This window comes from Myotis yumanensis, unplaced genomic scaffold (assembly GCF_028538775.1).
Source record: "Myotis yumanensis isolate MYYU_CA2020_CCGP unplaced genomic scaffold, mMyoYum1.0.hap1 SCAF_3, whole genome shotgun sequence".
NCBI lineage: Eukaryota > Metazoa > Chordata > Mammalia > Chiroptera > Vespertilionidae > Myotis > Myotis yumanensis.
Window position 1 is genome coordinate 69,716,842 of NW_027223754.1, and position 22,718 is coordinate 69,739,559.

Here is a 22,718-nt window from a genome sequence, read left to right on the forward strand (position 1 = left end):
AATACCATGTAGGACTTTCATAGCTATAGAGAAGTCAATGCCTGGCTTCAAAGCCTCAAAGGGTAGGCTGACTCTCTTGTTAGGGTCTAATGCAGCTGGTGACTTTAAGTTGAAGTCAATTCTCATTTAACTCTTCCAAAAATCCATAGAGCTCTATGTAAAATTGACTCTGCCTGTGCTTTGTAAATGAAACAACAAAGCCTGGACGACAGCACATCTGTTCACAACATGAATATTTTAATCCCACTGTTGAGACCTACTGCTTAGAAAAAAATAAAGGCTCCTTTCAAAATACTATTGCTTATTGACAATGCACCTTGTCACCCAAGAGGCCTAGCATAGAGATGTACAGTGAAATCAATGTTGTTTTCATGCCTGCTAACACAACATCCAATCTTCAGCCCAGGGATTAAAGAGTAATTTTAATTGTCAAGTCTTATTATTTAAGAAATATATTTTGTAAGACTATATAGCTTCCAGAGATAATGATTCCTAAGATACATAGATAGTGATTTCTATGATGCATCTTGGCAAAGTAAATTGAAAGCCTTCTGGAAAGGATTCACCATTAGATGCCATTAAGAACATTCATAATTCATGGGAAAAGGTCAAAACATCAATATTAACAGGAGTGTGGAAGAAGTTGATTCCAAACGTCATGGATGACTTTGAAGGATTCAAGACTTCAGTGAATGAAGTAACTGAAGTTGTGGTGGAAATAGCCAGAGAACTAAAATTAGATAGAGAGCCTGAAGATATTACTACATTGCTGCAATGTCATGATAAACTTTAATAAATGAGAATTTGCTTCTCACAAATGAGCAAAGAAAGCCATTTCTTAAAATGGAATCTACTTCTGGTAAAGATGCTTTGAAGGATGTTGAAATTACCAAAAAGGATTTAGAATATCACACAAACTTAGTTGATAGAGCAATACTTGGTTTTGACAGGATTGACTCCAGTTTTAAAACTTTACTGTGGGTAAAATGCTATCAAACAGCATTGCCTACTATGGAGAAGTCATTCATGAATGGAAAAATCAATCGATGCAGAAAACTTTTTTGTTGTCTTATTTTTAAGAAATTTCCAGTCACTCAACCTTCAGCAAACATCACCCTGATCCATCAGCAGCCATCATCACTGAGACAATACCCCCAACCAGCAAAAAAATTAGCACTCACTGAAGGCTTAGATTTTATCCTTTTTTAGCAACAAAATATTTTTAAAATTATGGTAGGAACAGGTTTTTTGACATAATGCTATTGCTCACTTGTTAGACTACTGTATGATATGAACATAACTCTTATATGTACTGGGAAACCCCCAACATTCATGTGACTTGCTTTCTCACAATATTCACTTTATTGCAGTGGTCTTGAACTGAATTAATGATACCTGTAAGGTATATCTGTACTACAGAGAGATGGAAATGAAAAGGATTCAAATATTTAAAAGAAGATAATACTAGTAAATTATTTATAATTGAAACCAGAAAATATATTTAGAAGGCTGATTGGCTTAATTCAGGAAGTATGTATTGATTATACAAATATAATAAAGAAAAATCCAATAAATTATTCCAATTTGAAAGAAAAATCCAATAAAGTATACAAATAAAAACCAAACAAGTATTTTTTCATCATCTATGGCTTGCAAAAATAAATGACTTCTATAGGAAACAATAATACAAAGCCGGTTATATATGGCTAATCTCATCTTTCTCAAAATTTCAAGACATACCTAGCTTGAGGAATACCAAATCCCTTTATCTTGCCCAAAGCTCTCTGCCTGGTCTTCAAACTTTGACATATACCTCTCTACCTTGTATCTTGTGCTGAATATTCATTGGATGTGTCAAAATAAATATTACAAAACTGAGTTATTTCTCCAAAATAATTATTGCCTCCCCATCCTTTCTCAAACTGCCATTTTTCTCTTTTCACTTTTGGTTGATACCAAAATATACAAATGTTGTAAAAATTTGAATCTTATTTTTAATCGTGGGCTCTTTCTTAAATTTTATATCTTGTTATTTTCCAGTTCCAGCCAATTTGCATGTATTAGTATCTCTTCTTTATTCTCTCCCTAGTTGGATTCTTATTTCTGGCTCTTTTTAGATATATATCACCAACATGAGTTTTTGCCTTGATGAAAATTGTTTAATCATCCCCTATTGCCTTTACTATAAAAGGCTCCTTAGGATGTCATGTAAGATCCTTCATTATCCAGTACCTAATTACTGTTTCAACTTCATTTCTTACTGTTACTGGACAGGAACTGGCCCAGAGCAAGCCTGCCTCAGGCTGGCCTATAAAGTGTGCGCCTTGACTTCCTATAGGAAAGATTTCACAACATGAATCCAGGTGGGTTTGAGAGTCTGTTTTTAATGCTGGGGACAGTGGGACAAAGAGAGGGTTAGGGTAGAAGAAACACCAGGGGAGAGCCTACCCGGTGCTCTGCTTTGGCTCTCCAGCAATGTTATAGGAAAGGAATGAACACTGTTAGCTCCCTGGGAAGTGAAGTTCACAGTGACCACAAGTGAGCCAAGATGGGGTTGCTCTGGTTCACTGAGAAGTCAGAGTAAAAGGGGCCCTTGGAGATAGGATTGGGGGTAAGCCCAGGCCCAGCTGCCCACTGCTCCCCTGGTTGCAAATCTCCTGGGAACCCTTAGAGTTTAAGAAGAAATAAAAAGTTCATGCCTGGGAAGGGGCATGGACATGCTCTAGAGCAGTGGTTCTCAACCTTCCTAATGCCGCGACCCTTTAATACAGTTCCTCATGTTGTGGTGACCCCCAACCATAAAATTATTTTCGTTGCTACTTCATAACTGTAATTTTGCTACTGTTATGAATCATAATGTAAATATCTGATATGCAGGATGTATTTTCATTGTTACAAATTGAACATAATTAAAGCATAGTGATTAATCACAAAAACAATATGTAATTATATATGTGTTTTCCGATGGTCTTAGGCGACCCCTGTGAAAGGATTGTTCGACCCCCACAGGTTGAGAATTGCTGCTCTAGAGTGAGCCAGTTGAGTATTTGTCCTGAGGGCTTTTTATCCTTTCTTTCCCCCTGAGGGCAAGAATCTTAGGGGCGGGTTTCAGTAGAATATATTCACCAGCTTTCCAGTTGCATTTTTAATATGCTGATGCATCAAAATAAGTGTATGGGTGAATTTTGGATTATTCTTTGGTCTGTTTTACTATTATACTTTTATCTTAGGTCTGTCTGGCTTAAATGGAGGGTTTTCATTATTTATTCTCAAATGTCATCTGTGCTTGGGTTTAGCTGGCACAAATGGCATTAATTGGGTCTTTGTTCTCTATTTTCCCAGGCCAGAGTGATTTAAGCTATGCAATCTCTGGTTGGAGGAAAGAGGTTTAAACCATTTGCTCTCAAGTGTCCTTGTTTAAGGAAGATAAGTTCTTGTGATTCACAAGCTGGCTGTATGATGTCCAAATTGTTTGGCCTGGTTTAATTTTCTTGTCTCAGTTTCCCCATCCCACTTGCCCAGGAATTTTCCTAGCTTCCTATTATCCTGCCACATGACTACCTTTTTCATGTGCAACAATTTACTGTTCATGCTTTGAAGCATACAACTACTTTTTTTCCTTTTTTAAATATATTTTATTGATTTTTTACAGAGTGGAAGGGAGAGAGATAGAGAGTTAGAAACATCGATGAGAGAGAAACATTGATCAGCTGCCTCCTGCACACCTCCTACTGGGGATGCGCCCGCAACCCAGGTACATGCCCTTGACCGGAATCGAACCTGGGACCCTTCAGTCCGCAAGCCGACGCTCTATCCACTGAGCCAAACCGGTTTCAGCTACTTTTCAAGCTGACTTCAAAATGGTAGTACTTAGGCAGCTTCTCTTTTGGGAAAGCTTTAATCTGCTTGACACAAAACCTACAAACTTAACAAAAATCAGTGTTTGTACATATTTTTTTCTCTTTTATTCTTGTAACATTTGATACAATTCCTCTTTCAACATACCCCAACAATTTTATGTGCTATATAAATTTAATCCATTTTGAAAATAAACTATTTAAATATAAAATGAAATTTATTTTATATTATTTCAAAGTGTTTTAGCTAACAGACTGGTGGCTTTATAAAAATCTGATACATTCCTGTTTTTGCCATCTTATTTTCTCACATTCAAAAAAATAATAATAGAATGTTCTCCTGAACACTGTTTCACTTATTGTTTAATTTAAAATAAAAGAAAGCACAGGGGACCCAGGTTAAAAAATAAAATAAAAATGGAGTCCTGACCTATGTCTGGTTAATAAAAGATCTACTGTGTCTTGGGGTTACTCATTGTGATTTGCAAACCGAATTGAATTGCAAAAAACAAATTCATATCCAATAAATTATGTGATGTGAAATGGAATATTCCCTAAATTATTCAATTGAGAATAGGTTTTATAAATTCCACCGAGAACATATTTGCAACAAAACTCAGGTCGTGCTTTGGAGATATTCTGAATTATTTCTGATTGAAACCATCTGGCTGACTGCCATATCAATTTGTACTGGATTATTTTTCATTACACTTCTAGTCTTACCCATCTTCTCAGTAAATTTACATGTAGCAGAATGTTAAATGGGAAGGTTTAATTTGAATGATCTGAATTTAATAGATATGACATTTTGATGTAGCTAACTGACCTGAAGGTAGAAATCTGTAGAACAAGTGAACAAGTATTGAACCCTTTTCCCAAATCAAGAAGTATGGTGGGAGCGGGGGGAGGTGGGTGCGAGGAGCTTTCAGAGGAGAACTGTTAAGAGATTTATCGATGCTATTCTACCAAGGGAAACAGAAAAAACAACAACAAAAAACCCCCAAAAAACAAAAACTAAAACAAAACTTTAATGAGAAGAAGCAGATAGTTTGAAATATGGCTGTTAGAATTTAGCAGACCCAAGCAACTGGATTTAATTCAAAGACTGAGATTTGATCCACCCCAGGAAGTCTCAAGGACAGGAGTAACATAGAATAAATATTTGGGTAACATAGCAGAGGAATGTCTCCACTATGTCTGGGGTATAATAGTACTTCCCTTGAAATTTTTCAGTCATGTTTTTTTTATAAACCAACTCTTGAACTCATAGTAAATATCCCTATCTGAGGGCAATTGATGCCTAGCACGAAAAGACAACATGGAAGAAGCAATAGAACTGTAAATATGAAATATCTGAAGAGACAGAAGCCCAGGAGGTGAATGGCAAGTGGTCTTCTAAAGAGAGGCACCACCAGCATCTTGAGATGATAACTACACAAGAGAAACCCTTATCTATAAGTAGAACCAGGCCCAGAGAGAGGTGCTATTGTGTAAACTTCACACAAGAATTCTAGCCCTGATTTGACCTTCCTTCCTGGGCTAAACTTTAAAGGACTCAGGTGAGGAAGGGGGAAATACTTAGTATTAAATTAACTTTACAACTTCCTGTGATTGGAATTTTAGATACTAAGTTTAAACTGTGTTTGAAATGTAAAAACATCTCATCTCTTAAGAATGATTGGAAGCAATAAAACTTGTCTAACTTTTATTGAAGGGCAGAAAGAAATTACCTCACTGAACATTTCAAGGAGGCAGTGGGAGGTTAAACTTAAGTTGTGCTTATATCACTGGCCTTGAGTCATTCTTATTAAGCATATTATTATATCTCTGATATCTATCTTAGTCTTTTCTCTAACTTGACCCTCCCTAAATCTGTTAAAAATCTGTTTAGAATAAAGTATAATAAAAATAAAATTTGTTCCTATAAATTTAATCCCTCACTTCCCTTTTTATTTTCAAGGCTGTGGTTCTTCAGAGGCATTTATATTCAGTGATTTTATTTTCTCATCTTTCAAGGTTCGCTTTCAGCACCAGACCTGTATGTATGTGTCAAACTGTCTCTTCATAATTTTCATTTGCATATTTAACAGATCACTTAACTCTAACATTTAAAACATGAATTAGTGATTTTAGTTTTCAAACCTCCTCCACTACAGCTTTCCACATTTTGAGATGGAAACTCCTTTCTCCATTGGCTCAAGCCAAAATCTTCATACAATTCTTTTCCCCTGTCTGTCTCAACTCCATGTCCAATCCATCAGCAAATTCTAGTTTCATTACTATAAAAGTACATTTAAATTTCTTTCATTTCTTCTCAATTCCACTATAAACACTCATGTGTGAAACAACTTTGTCTTAGCTGGATTTATTCAATAGTATTCTAACTAAGTGAATAATAAATGTTTTTTTTCTGAATAGGCAGATATTTTAGATAGTTTGAAAATACTTTCCTATTATGTTTACTAGTTTAGTAACATATTCACTAGCAAATTTACTATACTAAATGAAAGGGCGAGGGCTAGGCCCTCCACCTTCCCCCAGGGTAAGGGCCATCTTGCCCCAGGGTAAGGGCTACGTCCTCCATCTTACCTTGGCCACGTGTTTGGCAAGGAGCTTCTTCCCGGAAGTCTAAGACTCTGCTAGCCACACCCAGGAACAAGACATCGACTTGCGCCTGGCCAATCGGCAGAGCACAGTCCTTTCTTCTCCCCTTACTCCGACCCCCCCTATATAACCGGTCTCTAGGTGGGGTTCGCTCTCTCTTGGCCACTTGGCTAGCCGATGTGTCAGTGAGTCTGGTGGATGGAGAGCTCAAGCTAGCTTGAAATACAGATTCTTATGCTTTTGCATCGGATTGGCTGGCTCCCTGATGTGGTTTCTTGGGGATCTTGAAATCTGGGCATAACACTAAATATATTTTGTATACACTAAAATATACTTTTATAAATATTTTAGACTTTGAAGGAAAAGAGGCCAACACAAAGATAGTATGTAGATACTTATATCGTAGGAGAAGAAACATTTTTGTTGTGAAAATTAAAAATACAATACTATGAGTTTGGACAAATGTATAATGACATGCATCCATTATTATAATGTCATACATAGTGTTTTCAATGACCTGGAATTCCTCCAACTTTGTTTCTGTTTTTCAACAATATGTTGGCTACCTAGGGTCATTTGCCTCTGCAGGTAAACTTCAGTATCAATTTGTGAATACTCACAAAATAACTCACTTGTATTTTAATTGTTATTTTATTGAGTCTTAGAGCAAGTTGTGAATAACTGACATCTTACTAATAGTGAGTCTTCCTATCCATGAACATGTATTATCTCTCCATTGATTTAGTGCTTTGATTTTATTCATCAGAATTTTGTAATTTTCCTCACAGATCTTGTACAAATTTTGTCAGATTTATACCTAAGTGTTTCACATTTTGGGTTGCTAATCACTACTGTGTTTTTAATTTCAAGTTCCATTGTTTATTGCTGGAATATAGAAAAGTGATTAACTTTTTCGTATTAACCTTGCCTCATGTAAACTTGAAATAATCACTTATTAGTTACAAAAGTTTTTACTTTTCTACATAGACAATTATGTCATCTGTGAAGAAACAGTTTCATTTCTTCCATCCCAATCTGCACACTTTTTATTTCTTTTAGTTGCAAGGACTTGTAATATAATCTTGAAAAGGAGTGATGAGAAAGGACATCTTTGCCTTATGCCTGATCTTAGTGGGGAGGCTTCTAATTTTATACCATGAGTATGTTGTGTGTTGTATGTTTTTTGTAGATATATTTAATCAAATTGAGATATTATATCCCTCCATTCATATTTTGCTGAGATTTTTTAAAATCATAGGTAGGTTTTGCATTTTGTCATGCTTTCTCTGCATCTATTCATATGATAATATGAGTTTTTATCCTGTTGAAATAATAGATTACATGAATTACTTTTTGTGTATTGAACCATTCTTGCATATTCAAGATAAATTAAAAGTGTTGGTGGTATATCATTTTGCTTATACTATTTAGATTTAACTTTTTAGTATTTTTTATGGATTTTACATATTTTTTTCATGAGAGATATTGGTCTGAAGTTGTTCTATCTTCTAATGTATTTGTCTGGTGTTGGTATTAGTGTAATGCTGGTCTCATGGAATGAGTTAGAATCTATTTCCTCTGCTTTTATACTCTGAAAGAAATTGTAGAGAATGGGTACAGTTTCTTGCTTTAATTTTTTTTTTTAATAATTCACCAGTGAACCCATCTGGGCATGGTGTTTTGTTTTGGAACATTAATTATTAATTTGCTTTATTTAATAAATATAGGCCTATAAAAAGTGTATATTATTTGTGTTTGAGAGTTTTGGCAGATTGTGTCTTTCAAGAAACTGGTCTATTTTCTAGGTTATTAAAATGTGGGTAGTAAAGTTATTCATAGTATTTATTTTTTATTATTTTTAATATCCATGGTATCTATAGTGATGGCCTTCTTTCATTTATGATATTAGTAATTTTTGTCCCCTCTTTTTCTTTTTTTTCCCCCTTAGTTAGCATGGCTAGAGACTTGTCAATTTTATTGACATTTATAAAGAACCAGCTTTTGGTTTCATTGACTTTTTCTATTAATTTTCTGTTTTCAATGTCTTTAATTTCTACTATAATTCTCATTATAGATCTTTATCTTATATAATAAGAGGATAATATGCAAATTGACCCTAACAGCAGAATGACCAGAATGACCGCTTGACCAGTCACTATGAGGTGCAGTGACCTCTCAGTCCCTCACACCAATTTCTCTTTCAGATAATTGTCAGCAACACAGCAGTAAGTATCAACACGAAGCAGATTATTATTGTAGACTACGCAGGGAGAACAAAGGGTAAAATATTTAACTGCAGCAGTGTTTGACTATATTCACTGCATATTGAGAAAACCTGAAGTCATTTTCAAGTTCCACCATTTCTTATTTCTTTTCAGTCGGGTGAAGTTTCTAAGCTTTCTAAATTTCAATTTTCAGGCTAAAGCAAAGAAAATAGGATTCCATCGAGTCTCCTATCTACTCCTACTCCAGGACTTTTGTGAGGATCAAATGAGATGAAGCACGGGAAAACGCTTCACTGACATTTGGTTAAAGTGTAAATGTTTCCATCTGGCTATAAAGCAAGTCATGTTCCTGGGCTGAAGAAACTGCAAGGAGGCTAGTTGTTGCTAGGGAGAGGAAGCCAGGTTTTGCTATGTGACGTCCTTACCCGGTGCCCACAGCCACCCTTGCTGGCTGGGCTTGGCTGTGGGCCACATTTTGCACTATGGGGTCTCGGCAGCATTGGCTGTGATTTGGCAGGCTACTGCTCCTCTGGGGTGGTGGTGGGGCCTGTGTCCCACTTGGGGAAGACGAGTGTTGCTTTGTGGGCGCCAGGTCCACGGTGCTGTTTTCCTGTAAATGGCCAGTGCGTGTCACAGCAGCTCCTGCGTTGGCATCTGCCCCCTTGTGGTCAGTGTGCATCACAGTGACCAGTCAGATGGTAGGACACTTAGCATATTAGCCTTTTGTGTGTGTGTGTATATATATATATATATAATGCTATAAACTTCCCTTTAAGCATTGGTTTGCTGAATTCAACACATTTTGATAATTTGTGTTTTTATTTTCAATTTGTTTGAAATATATATATATATGTTTTTAATTAAGGAGATTTCTTCTTTGACCATGTACTATTTAGAAGTGCATTGTTTAATCTCCACATATTTTGGAATTTTCCAGTTATCTTTCTGTATTGAATTCTAGTTCAATTCCATTGAGGTTTGGGAGCCAACATTTTAAGATTTCTATTCTTTAAAATTTGTTAAGGTATGTGGTCTATATTGGTCACAATATCATGTAAGCTTGAGAAGAATGTATATTCTCCTGTTGTTGGATGAATTAGTCAATAGATGTCAATTACATCCAGTGAATTGATGACATCGGTAAGTTCAACCATGTACTATCTTATTTTCTGTCTGCTGAATTTGCCCATTCTTGAGAAAGGAATGCTGAAGTCTCCATCTATGACACTGGGTTCATCTATTCCTCCTGCAGTTCTATCAGATTTTGCCTCATAGTTAAATGTTATGGTGTCAGACACGTGTGTGTTAAGAATTGCTAGGCCATGTTGGAGAACTGACCACTTTATCATGATACAATGCCCTTGTTTCCCCCTGAAAACTTTCATTACTTTGAAGTTGGCTTTGTCTGAATACAACTTTTACTGATTTCTTTAGATTAGTGTTAGTATGATATATTTTATACATCCCTTTATATTTAATCTATATAGGTCTATCTTTTTAAGTGCTTTTCTTATAGACAATATATAATAAAATATATTGTTAGATTTTATTTTTTGGATCCACTATGGAAATCTCTGTCTTTTGGTTAGTACTTTTATGCCATTGATATTCAAAGTGGTTATTGATATAGTTGGATTACTATCTACTATATTTGTTACTGTTTTCTATTTGCTTCCTTTCTTTTGTGGTACTAATTGAACATTTTGTATAATTTTATTTTCTCTTAACTTAGCACATCAGTTATACCTTTTTATATTTTTTAGTGATTACTCTGGAGTTTACAATATATGTTTACAACTAATTAAAGTCCGCTTTCAAATAACATTATAGCTTCCAGGGTGGTGTGAGTACCTTGTAATAACCAAATAATGCTAATTCCTCCTTTCTGTTGCTTGTGTCATGGCTGTCATTCATTTCACTTATTTATAAGCATGCACAATCATATATCAGTATATGTAATCAAATTCATTATTATCATGAACAAATTGTTACTTGTTAGGTGCACTAAAAAAAATAAAATTATTTTACCTTTACTTAATCCTCCTTTTTTATTCTTCTTTTCCTTATGTAGAACCAAGCTGCTGACCTATATTATTTTCATTTTCTCTAAAAAATGTTTTCTTTAAATGTTTTTCATAAGGCAGGTTTACTGTGCTATTATATCAGTACAGTATTTTATCTGGCTATTTCAAAATAATGATGCATTTAATAATATTAGGGCATCAAGTAGTTATTTTATTTTTAAATGGCTTTTGATACAATTAGCAAAAGTCAAACTATCCCTAAATATTTATACTTAGTCTCTCATCCACATTGATGAAGTACCACAGGCATTGCTAAAGGCAACTCTTCACATTTCACCTGTACCTACCCCAATGAACCACAAGTGAAAAAATGGCTAATTATGCCATAGTAATGCATGCTAGGAATCATCACTTCTGCCAAGAATTATTATTACTGTTTGGTGAGTAATTTAGCTCCACAACCCTATCCTTACAGTCTGCTCATTAAAAGTATTTATGTTGCTTATTATCTTCACCTTCAGAACACGAATAAAGATTTATGTGTAAGCAGTCAATTTGCAAGTGTTATCTGAGAGAGCAGGGTGGGAGATGGAGAAAAGGAATATATTTATTTTATCAGCTTACATCTCCTATTGGTCAAGAGTACCCCTGATGTTCACTGTGCCTTATGTTCCCTTCACTTTTGAGTTCTGCATATGAGAATGCGGGTGTGTTTGCTTACCTTAGAGGACAGGAGGACAAGCAAGTTGTGGCTGCAAAACAATCAGGTGACAGAGACACAAAGCTACTGTTTTAAGCCTGTGTAGAACTAGACACTGCAGCAGTGGCTGCAATAAAATAAGGACTACAGGATATAATGTTATATACAAAGGAGAATCTATGTACTATTTATTACAATCTCGATCAAATAATTAGGTGTTCTGTGCTTTGTTCTCCAAATTGACACAGTTCTATAATGCATAGGTCAGCCCTTTTCACTACCATTGTACAGCAATATTGTAAAAATATTTTTGCATATTTTTTGAAAAGAAAAATGAAATAGAACAACAAAATTACTCTTATTCTAAATGTTCTACTATGACTCTTTCAAAATTACTTTCTGTACTATTATATAAAATGTAATTTTACCTAAAAAATTCACAGTTTTACTTCTAATAATGCTAATCAACTATTGCTGACAAATGTAAAATGTTACATTTTAAATAAAATGGCATATAATTTTATAGAGTAAAGATGCAAAATAATTTAGTTAAATGTAAAATACTTTATGTTTGAAGAAACATAAATGCCTTATAAATATGCATTTATAGCTCTGAATTATTTTGAAAAAACGAATAGTACCTCTGTGGGTTCTGAAAGGTTTAAAATATTAATACTATACAGGGTGGGGTAAAAGCAGGTTTACAATTTTTTATGTGGAAAATAATATGATAATTAATAAATAATAAAATAAGAATAAATCTGTGTTTTGCATACTCACAACTATAAGACTACTTTTGCCCCACCATATATGTAGTCTTTCTTTTTTTTTTTTTTTTTTTTTTTTTTTAATATATTTTATTGAATTTTTTACAGAGAGGAAGGGAGAGAGATAGAGAGTTAGAAACATCGATGAGAGAGAAACATCAATCAACTGCCTCCTGCACATCTCCCACTGGGGATGTGCCGGCAACCCGGGTACATGCCCTTGACCGGAATCGAACCTGGGACCCTTGAGTCCTCAGGCCGACGCTCTATCCACTGAGCCAAACCGGTTTCGGCTATGTAGTCTTTCTTGATTTCCAAAAATTTCTCTGAGAAAAATAAATTATATTTTCTTAAGGTATAATGGATGTATTTCAGGACTCTTGTGAAATTTATTTAACAGGACAACTTTATTATGTATTTAGTAGGGAGTGGAATGTCTGACTTAACCCTATAGGGATAAATTTGTAGGATATTTGTACTCTTTGTAAAGTTTCTATTACATGGGATTTTATGTCAACACAGTATCTTACTTCTGCACTTCCACGGAATATAAAAAGCGCACTCCACCAATTGCCTGTTATTTATCTACAAAATAAACCTTCTGCATTCTGCTGTGCAAAGTTATCAATATTTCCCCCAAATTGACAGGACACTTGAAAACCAAGTGAACCTTGACTTATTACGGTGAAGCTGAAGGTCTCCTTTACATGACAGGTACACCATAATAACCAGTGGTCTATGTAACTGTAATGTGCCTGGGTCACTCAAACAGATGGGGATAAAGTTCTGGCTTTCCTGGGTAGAATTATTGCTTTAACTCATGGAGTTTGAACCAGAAAAGAAGTTAATTGCATTCAAAAGAGTTTGAGAATTATATTCTCCTATGACCTTGTGGATTTGCACAATGAGGCATTATTTTCACAGAGATCAGTACCACAGAAGATCCTTAAAGACTGCATTTAGTAGTAAGTTTAAAATTATATCAAAGCAAAGCAGTCAACTTTAGGGCAGTTTAACATCCCTTTAAAGGCTTCCATAAAACCTAACTTCCGTTGTAAGCAGAAATTTCCAGAACAACAGCACCACCTGAGTCATGGGAGAGGTTAATAGATGTGTGATATGCACTAAAGGAAACAGATTGATATGCTGGGCACCAGTTTTTCAAGAGGAAAACTAAACCTAACAAAAAATACTTGTCTAATTAGGCAACTGAGAAGCAAGAACCAAATACTACTCAATGATCTGCAGCCTAAGATGAGCTACAGAATCCCTCCTCCTGCACTTTTTTAAATTTTTCCTTCAGTCAGTCACTGACTTGTTTTCATCACATGTTCCGTCATTTAAAACAGGGGGATAGAGCTGATTTAAGGCAGACCAGGCACCTGAACTGTTGGAGCATTTTCATGCTCTGACCTTTTTCTTGGATTGCAGCTTCTTATTTTTGGTTTGATATTTGCTGCTATCCTGCCATTTCCATAATATCTAGACTTCCAAGTTGATAAATTGCATTTTGATTAACTCCTCTGTTTCTAGCTCAGTTTGCCTTTGTAGTGCTAACTACAGCCACGGATATCTGACTGCTATGTATTGCCTTCCCTAAACCAGGGATAGCGGGCTTTCTGGCATCAAATACTGAGTAATGACTATGTGTATCAAGCAGTAGAGTTTGTCTTTATTCTACCTATAAGTCAATTTTAGAAACCACAATTTATTGATCATACCATTAGTATATTTTATAGATTGAAAATCTGAGTGGATTAATATAATATCATAGTCAATATAATAATAAAAAATAAATTTCAACTTTATTTTTAAAATCCTCATCTGAGATGTTTTGCATTGATTTTATTTATTTTTTATATAACTCTCTTTCTCTTTTATTTATTTTTAATTTCTTTATTGATTAAGGTATTTCATATGTGCCCTCATCCCCCCATTACCCCCCTAACCATCCCCCCACTCATGCCCTCACCCCTCTGTTGTCTGTGTCCATTGGTTAGGTTTATATGCATGCATACAAGTCCTCTGATTGATTTCTCCCCCTTACCCCCACCCTCCCTTACCTTCCCTCTGAGGTTTGACAGTCTGATCGATGCTTCTTTGTCTCTGGATCTGTTTTTGTTCATCAGTTTATGTTGTTCATTATAATCCATAAATGAGTGAGATCATGTGATATTTATTCTCTGACTTTTCCATTGATTTTAGAGAGGAGAGAAGAGAGGGAGAGAGAGAGAAACATCAATCTGTGAGGGAAACATCGATTGATTGCCTCCTATATTATCCCTGCCCTGGGGATCAAACCTGCAACCTGGTATGTGCCTTGACAGGGAATTGAACCCACCACCCTTTGGTGCACAGGTCGATGCTCTAATCAACTGAGGCGCCTGGCCAGGACTATTTTGCTTTTTAAATTGTAGAGAGAAAAAATAATCAATGTTTTTCTCAAATTATTTCTTCAGCATTTGAAAAAAAAAAGTTCATTTTTCCCAACTTTATTGAGGAACAACTAACAAAAGTTTTGGATATTAAGATGTACAATGTGATGTTTTCATTTATGTACATATTGTTAAATAATATTCATTGATGAATCAAGCTAGTTAACATATCCATCACCTCACATAGTTACCTGTGTGTGGTGAGAACACTCTTAGCAAATTTCATATATACAGTGCCATACCATTAATTATAATTATGATGCTATCCATTAGCCACTTCCCATAGACTATCCAGGGAGAGGGAGAAGCAGTAAAAGGGGAAATTCCTCCGCTGAGGCAAGTGCAGTAGAAGCCAGCTGCAGGGGGAGGAGAGCCAGGAAAGAGATTGGTTTATTTGAAAGAAAGCTAACCCGTTCCAAAACCCCAGGAGAGGTCATCTAAGCTTAACACAGACCCAGGGTTCCTTTGTGCACTTGTGCAAGTTCTCTCTCCATATCAGCAGCACAGGCCTGCATGCGGCAGCTCAGCGCCCACTTTCTGCTGGATGGGAGCAGGGACTGAACTACATTAGAGTCTTCAAGAACTAAACTAGGTTACAGAAGCTTCAAATCCCGATGCTTTGGAAGCTGATGCTGGGGTAATGGCACAGCATCGCCAGGCCCTGGACCTTCTCCTGAGATTGGTGAGGAAAACTGGGGGCCTTCAGCACCAGAGGTTGGACTTTTTCCACAGCCAGAAGGAGCTGGGCGGTCTGGCGGTGGATGAGACGTCAGGCACCTAGGGACAGTCCTTTGTTTGCATTCCAGTAAGTCTTGAGGCTGTGCCTCAAGTCATCTTATGCCGGGTCCCCAAAGTGCAGTGTCCCCAAAGTGCATCTCCTGTGATTCCACAAAAGAATCTTATTTCCACTGGCAACAATTTCGCTTAGCATAATGATGTCCTCCAGGTTTATCCATGTTGTCATTAACAGAAAGATTTTCTTCTTTTTTAAGGCTGAATAAAACATATCATCCAAGTTGTCAAAGCAAGGATATTTGCATGAAAAATGCAGCTAGACTTCATTAGGCCACATTCTTGTTTCCCGACTGTTTCAACTGTTTATCTTAACCTTGGGATCTCCCCTCAGTTAGCATGGTAATATGTGGCTCTCAAGGAGCTCGTCTTTCTCCTTAATGTGCTTATCTGCTTGACCCTATCAGCCATCCCACCTGGAAGAAATGAGATCACACTAGGCATTAAATCAAATTTTTATGAGGCGTTAGGTGATAACAAAAGGGTAAAAATGAAAGAGGATGATATCCATACGGGCCCCAAACTGATGCGTGTAGTAGATGAATGTGATGTCCTTAAACTTGTCTGCCCCTAAGCAAATATATGTAAGCCTCATCCTAGTTCCAGTACTCTGTTCTAAAACCCATCTTTTTCCCGGATGAATTATAACATCTCTGGGAAAAGCAGACACTGCTCAAAATGAGTCTGCTGAATGTAAAATGATAAACTCAACATTCATCCTAGCCAGAGAAATATATTTGCTAAACAAGAGGGTTAATATAAAGATTGTGTATTTAGATAACAAGGACTGAAACAATGATCTGAAGTTAAATGTGAGTATAATCCTCCTTGTACTGGATGTGGAACAAGGAACTGTATGATAGAGTAGTGCAGAAATCATTTTAAAAATATTATCAAGAGCTCAGAATTATAGCTTTCTATATGAGCATACAAGTTGTATATAATTTTTATCTCAATTGTATTTCCATAGATTTAAAAAAATTGATACAAGATGATAATCTCCCTAGGAATTTTAAGTGTATGGTTGATTCATGAACCAGTGAAGAGAAAATGGATGACAATATCAAAATTGTAAAAAATAAGCTGAAAACAAACTGTGTCACAAGCTATAGCTGGCACTCGAATAATTGAACTCATTTAATCTTCACAAAATTATTGATGGAAAATCAGAGTCCTTTTCAAGTATGTCATTATAACTGTACAGATTCAATGTGTTCATTGTTTACTATGATATGCTGTCATTTATTCAATTATTCAATAACTAGAAGCCCAGTGCATGAATTCGTGCACAGGTTGGGTCCAGCCGGCCTGCCCAGATAGGGGCCCATCAGGCCGGGCCGGCAGCAAGGGATTGGGGCTGCAGGCAGTTGGCAGACAGGCCCCACCTCCGTTCGGGGTGTTGGGAGCCCATTGTCGCAATCAGGCTGGTTGGCTGCTGCAGTGCTCATCATAGGCACCGGTCATCCTGCCATTCAGGTCGCTGGGCTTTTATATATAGAGATTATTTTATGATCACCTAACACAGTGATGGCAAACCTATGACACGTGTGTCAGAGGTGACACGCGGACTCATTTTTTTGGTTGATTTTTCTTTGTTAAATGGCATTTAAATATATAAAATAAATATCAAAAATATACATCTTTGTTTTACTATGGTTGCAAATATCAAAAAATTTCTATATATGACACGGCACCAGAGTTAAGTTAGGGTTTTTCAAAATGCTGACACGCCGAGCTCAAAAGGTTCACCATCACTGACCTAATGTGTCGTATACTATAGTATACATAAAATATCATATTATGTATCATATTGGGTAAATGATATTGTGTTACAAATATAGAAATAGGATTAATGAAGATAAATAACTTGATCAAGTTCATGCAGCAGTAAGTGACAAAATGAAGACTCAAAAACATATGCTTTTAACCACTTTTGATGTATTTTTGAGCCATAGTTCTAGTCTTCCTTTACATTTAATATATTTTTCTCTAGACATAAAATTGATGTATAGCTTTGTGCATATGTCTTAAAAGTATAAATTTTTAAATATATTTTTTATTGATTTCAGAGAGTAAGGGAAGGAGAGAGAGATAGAAACATCAATGTTGAGAGAGAATCATTGATTGGCTGCCTCCTGCATGCTCCCCACTGGGGATTGAGCCCACAGCCAGGGCATGTGACCTTGACAGAATTGAACCCAGGACCCTTCAGTCCAAAGGCTGATGCCCTGTCCACTGAGCCAAACCAGCTAGGGCTTAAAAGCATAACTTTTAAAAGAAAATAAGCATATATATAAACATTACCACAAACTTTAAACATTGTCTAACATATGTTTTGAGAATATATTATTTTTAAAATGTGCTTAAATGCCAAAATATTTTTATATTATGCGAGAAGATCACATCTTTTTTTTTTTTTTGTCCTTAAGCTCTAGTCTATTAATCAACACAATGCAATTCACTTTGCCATCTTGTTGTCTGCATGGTAAATATATTTGGGTAAATAACACAAGTGTCCATAGTTGCAGTTTTATTCTCTCACCATTACAGAACAATAGTGTTTCAAGCCTGCAAACAACTTTTCTCCGTGACTGATGTCACTGCTATTTAGCCTTTCCAGGTTAGCATTTATTGATTTTCCTTTTACTTTGATTGGATCTTACCTACCCTGGTGCTTCAGTAAATTGAAACCTTCTGCAGTTTATGGAAGAAAGCGAAGAGCAAGGCTATGAGAAAATGTACACTGACCTCAATTTGTTTCAGACACTATTGGTAAAATCATTGCCACTATATTACAGAAGTGACCTTACCTGGATTTGTGTAAATTCCATCTGCAATATCGTAAACAGATTGATGGAAGATTGGCCTTAAGTGTAATAATTAAAATTGATTTAAAACTAGAAATACACGTATCTGTGGCTGTTTTATAGAAATCTTGCAACATTCCTCACATATATTAAATTCCATACATCCACTAAGTCATTTCTACAATTTTTGTGATTATCTATTGTGTAATGGGCAATGTTCCTTTTGTGAGGGTTAAAAAATAGACTGTGGAATCTGTGTGGGAAGTTGGAGGTGGGTGGGTGGGTGGGAAGAGATCAACCAAAGAACTTGTATGCGTATATGCATAACCATGGACATAGACAATAGGATGGTGGAGGCCTGAGGCATGGGGCAGAAGCAGGCTATAAGGGGTCAATGGGAGAAAAAGGGGACATATGTGATACTTTCATCAATAAAGATTAAAAAATGTTGTTAAAGACAGAAAAATAAAATAAAATAAAAAATAGAATATAGTGTAGTGTTACAAAATAGTAAAGGATTTACCTAAGTTAATTGAAAATTACATAACAAATTAGAAATGCTATGGAAACTGTGGATGCACAGATTAAAGGGAGCGCATATAAACTGTGGTGCAAACTGGAGTTCTTCTGTATGTAAAATGGAAATCACTATTGATAATTTGCTGGAACAACAATGGTAAACAAACTGGACATGGAAACTGGGGTAATGGGCACACTAGCCTGATAGACGTAGAAGACTTTACAAGGAACATCTGAAATTAAACTTGAATTGGGAGCTACTCAAAAACAGATTGGGCAAAAAAATAAAGGCAATTTAAGGCACATAGCACCCAGAATGAGTAGAAGCACTGTAAATGTTTCTCTTGACTCTTCATCAATTTATTAAGAAGCCAACGGAGTATACATTAGCTAAAATACAAAATTATTTAAAAGTATACCTATATTTGTATGTATATATACACATATGTGTATATGTGTATATATGTGTGTGTCTGTGTGAATATATTATTTACTTTATATCTTTGCCCCCTTTCCCCAAACCTACATGATATTTTTTGTATATCATGTGTGAATACTGGTTTCTCTGAAACAATTGAATCACCATCACTGGAGGTTAGCTTTCTCCAAGCACTAGGACCCATCTACTCCAACATGACTGACTACTTCTGGAGTAAAGAGCTCGGGCCTATATGGCTTTACAATCTTTTTCAAAACAAGGTAAAGTGCACACAGATGGCCTTCCTGCTCCCTCAAGAAAATAGGCATTTTTCTTCTTCCCCTAGACATTTTCCATCTTCCCTTTTCATTCCTGGGACGGAGGCTTCACAACCTTCATTAGGCAGATCAAATTCCACTGACTGTTGGGCAACCCTTTAAATTCTATGGTAGAGTTTTGGAAGAAACGGTTGTCTTTTCTACTATGGAAAAGTAGAATTGTTGATAAAACAATTTCGATTTAATTGATTGCTTTAAAAAGAAGTCTTGGGGATCTATAAGCCCAAATTATTAAACATATTAGTTTTGAAAATATCTTTACTGGTGTTCATAGCAGTTGCCAATCAAAATATAATTAATTTCCTCCAGTCCAACTTGTATAGAACTTGAAAACCATCACTCTCTTCCTTATAAGAAATCAAGTCACAAGTAAAAACCAAAACAAACTAAAGGTCATCAATTCTTACCAGACTAATCATGGAATTGAGGTTACAGGGCAAAATTTGTCATAAAAAGTGGTAAGAAAGATAAAGAAAATCACAGTTTACCTTGGGTAGAAGCAGCTCAGGATTAAAGGCAGTACAGGAGCAGAAGCCAGCAGCTGCAGCCAATACCAGTAGGAACTTTTAAACCAGTTAAGTGGAATTAATGGGAGGCTCAGTGTAGTTTGAAAGTTAAAACATCTACCAGGATGCAGCCTTAAAGGGGCCACCATAGTTTTGTGTGTTTTCCCTCCAAAAGCAGGCATATCATATTCTAAATGCACACAATAAGAGATAAAGAGAAAACCATGAAAGTAGCCAGAGGGGGCTGGAAATCTACCTACAGGAAAACAAACAAAAGTTACATCAGATTTCTCTTCAGAAACCATGCAAACAAGAAGAGAGTGACATGGAATAAAGTGTAAAAACAAAACAAAAAAAAAAAAAAAGAAAGAAAAAACAAAAAAAAGAAAGACATTAACTTAGAATTCTGGGTCCAGAGAAATTGTATTTTAAAAGTGAAGGAGAATTAAAGAGTATCTCTGACAACCAATAATTAAGGTAATTTGTTACCAGTAGATTTACTTGCAAGAAATTTAAATAAGTTCTTTGGTGAAAAGAAAAATTATACAGGTCAAAAATTTGGAAGCATATAAAGTGAGGAAGATGATGTTAGAGAAGTAATGAATGAAAATAAAATAATGTATTTTATTTTTCTTAATTAACATAGCATGAGGTTATTCAAAATACTAATAGCACAATGCATTTAGTAAATGTAGCTTATGCATAAGTGAAATGAACGGCAGCAATGTAAGAAGGGATTGGAGGGAGGAATACCATGTACTCTAAGTTACTGGCACTACCTTCAAATTAGTATAGTGTTATTTGAAAGAGGATTTGAATTAATTTTAAATGTAATTTCTAGGACAATGACTGAAGATTTAAAATTTTTTTAAAAAGTATAACTGATATGCTAACATAAAAGAGAAAATAGAATATAAAATGCTTAATTAGAACCAAATAAGGCAAGAAAATAGAGGACATAAATAAACAAATAAATAAATAACAGTGAATATAAAACAATCCTATATAATAAGAAAGGAATATGCCAATTAGTCCAGATATGCTAATTACTCATGACCAGTATGCAAATTGACCATCACTCAAACACACAAGATGGCTGCCCCCATGTGGCCACAAGATGGCCAGCAGAGGAGGGCAGTTAGGGGTCACTGGGCCAGCAGGGTAGGGCCATTATGGGGGACCAGGCCAGCAGGGGATGGTAGCTGGGGGCAACCAGGCCTACAGAGGAGGGTGGTTACGGGCAACTGGCCAGCAGGGGAAGGCTGTTGTGAGGGACCAGGTGTGCAGGGGAGGGCAGTTGGAGGTGACCAGGATGCAGGGGAACAGTTAGGCGTCAATCAGGCTGACAGGGGAGCGGTTGGGAGCCAGCAGTCCTGGACTGTGAGAAGGATGTCCTACTGCTTGTTTAGGCCCGATTCCCTGAGGGGTCCCAGATTGGAGAGGGTGCAGGCTGGGCTGAGGGACACCCCCCCCCCCATTGCACAAATTTTGTGCACCAGGCCTCTAGTTATACATATAGATATTCATCCAAATACTTAATAATCACTGTAAATGTAAATGGTCTAAATATACTAAATGAAACAGCAACTTTGAAAATGCCTAAACCCCCCCCCAAAAAAAATACACACACCCCAAAAGAAAACCAAGCCAAATTATATGCTGTCAACCAGAAACCCACATTTAATATAAATACAGATATAGATTTAAAGTAAAGAAGTGGAAAAAGCTATCACTAATTAAAAGAGAGCTGGTGTATCAATATTAATTTTAGAAAAAATAAATGACTTCAAGAAAAGAAAAATCATTGGTGTATAGAAGAACATAACATAATGATAAAGAAGCCAATTATCCAAAAATACATAGCAATCCTTAATATGTATGTTCTAATGACAGTATGGCAAAACACATGCTGCAAAAACTGGTAGGACTAGATGGAGAAATAGACAAATCTGCTATTACACTTGGAGACTTCAGCACCCCTTGATTAATAATTGACAGATTCAGCAGGCACAAAATCCACAAAGATACAGTGTAACTGAGCATCACCATCAATCAATTGGATATAATTGACATTTATAATGGCATTTAACCAACAATGCCAGAATATAGATTTTCCTCAAGTTGATATCAAACATTCACCAGTATAGACCACACTCCTGCTCATAAAAGCACATCTAATCAAATTTTAAAAAATAGCATACAATGAATGTGCTCAGAATCTAGAAAGTAACAGAAATATAGTTATTAGTCCCCAAATATTTGGCTACAAAACTATAACTTCCAAATTACACAAGGGTCAAGAAGATGTCTAATTTTTAAAAATATTTTGAATGAAATGGAAATTTGTGGGATGCAGTGAAAATAATACTTGGCAATGAATTACAGCATTAAATGAATATATTAGAAAATAAGAACAATGTAATGTTAATAAGCAAATTTTTTACTTTGGGAACCAGAAAAGAAGAAGAATTAAATCCAAAGTAAGCATAAGAAAAGAAAGAACCCAGAGAAGAAGTCAATAAAGTTGAAAACAGGTACACAGTAGAGAAAACAGTGAGACAAAAAACTGGTTCTTTGATAAAAACAATAAAATTAATAACCACCTAGCAAGCCTAAATAAAAAGAAAGGAGATAAGATACAAGTTACTGATATCAGAAATAAAAGAGGGACCATTACTAGTGATATGTTGGATATTAAAGGATAGCAAAAATAACATAAACAACTA